The sequence below is a fragment of the Nannospalax galili genome, unplaced genomic scaffold (genome assembly GCF_000622305.1).
Source record: "Nannospalax galili isolate Female #2095 unplaced genomic scaffold, S.galili_v1.0 scaffold790, whole genome shotgun sequence".
NCBI lineage: Eukaryota > Metazoa > Chordata > Mammalia > Rodentia > Spalacidae > Nannospalax > Nannospalax galili.
The window spans coordinates 485,073-486,678 of NW_008328334.1; positions in this window are offsets into that span (position 1 = coordinate 485,073).

Consider the following 1,606-nt stretch of genomic DNA (forward strand, 5'->3'; position numbering starts at 1 on the left):
TGGCTTAAGTTATTCAAAAAGATAGAAATTGAGGGAGAACTTCCAAATTCCTTCTATGAAGCCAGCATCACTCCAATACTAAAGCCAGGTAAAGATACAACCAAAAAAGAAAACTATAGATCCATATCTTTAATGAGCATAGATGCAAAAATTCTCAACAAGATACTTGTAAACCACATACAGACACACATCAAAAAGATCATTTACCATGATTAAGTCGGCTTTATCCCAGAGATGCAGGTATGGTTCAATATATGTAAGCCAATAAACATAAAAATCATATAAATAGACTCAAAGACAAGAACCATATGGTCATCTCAATAGAAGCAGAGAAGGCCTTTGACAAAATTCAACATGCATTTATGTTCAAAGTCCTAGAGGGAATTGGACTGGAGGGAACATACCTCAACATAATTAAAGCCATATATAACAAACCCACAGCCAACATCATTCTAAATGGAGAAAAACTGGAAGAATTCACATTGAAATCAGGAACCAGACAAGGCTGTCCAGTATTTCCACTTCTCTTTAAGATAGTGCTTGAAACTCTTGCAAGAGCAATAAGGCAAGAGAAGGAAATCAAAGGAGTAATAATTGGAAAAGAAGATATCAAATTATCCCTGTTTGCAGAAAATATGATATTATATCTAAGAGACGTCAAATATTCCACCCAAAAACTCCTAGAAATTATTAACATGTTCAGTAAAGTGGCAGGTTACAAAATTAAACTACAAAAGTCTATAGCCTTTCTATATACCAATAACAAGCAATGAGAGAAAAAGCACATGGAAGCACTCCAGTTCACAATAGCTGCAAAAAATAAAATAAAATATTTTGGAATAAACCTGACCAAAGACATTAAAGAGCTCTACAATGAAAATTTTTAAAAACTTTAAATAAAGAAATTGAGGAAGACATCAGAAGATGGAAGGGCCTCCCATGCTCATAGATTGGAAAAATTAATATTGTGAAAAGGACGATCCTAACCAAAAGTCATATATAGATAGATTCAATGCAATGCCAATCAAAATACCCATGACATTTTTCACAGAATTGGACAAAACTATCCTAAGATTCATATGGAAGCACAAAAGACTTCAGATAGCCAAAACAACCCTGAGCACTAAGAGCAATGCCAGGGGGATTATTATACCAGATCTTAAGCTGTATTACAGAGCTATAGTCATTAAAACAACATGGTACTGGCACAAAAATAGACCCATAGATAAATGGAATACAATTGAAGACTCAAATGTAAGTAAATGCAATTTCAGCCACCTAATATTTGACAAAGGGGCAAGGAATATACACTGGAGGAAAGACCGCATGTTCAGCAAATGGTGCTGGCAAAAGTGGATCTCTACTTGTAGAAGAATGAAACTGAACCCCTATCTTTCACCCTGCACAAAAGTCAATTCTAAATGTCTCAAAGACCCCAATGTAAAGCCTGAAACTGAACCTATTAGAAGAAAACATTGGGAAAAACCTACAAGATATAGGTGTAGGAAAGGACTTTCTAAACCGGACACCAATAGCCCAGGAAACAAGGGCAAGAATTAACAAGTGGGACCTCATTAAACTAAAAAGCTTCTGTACATCAAAGGAG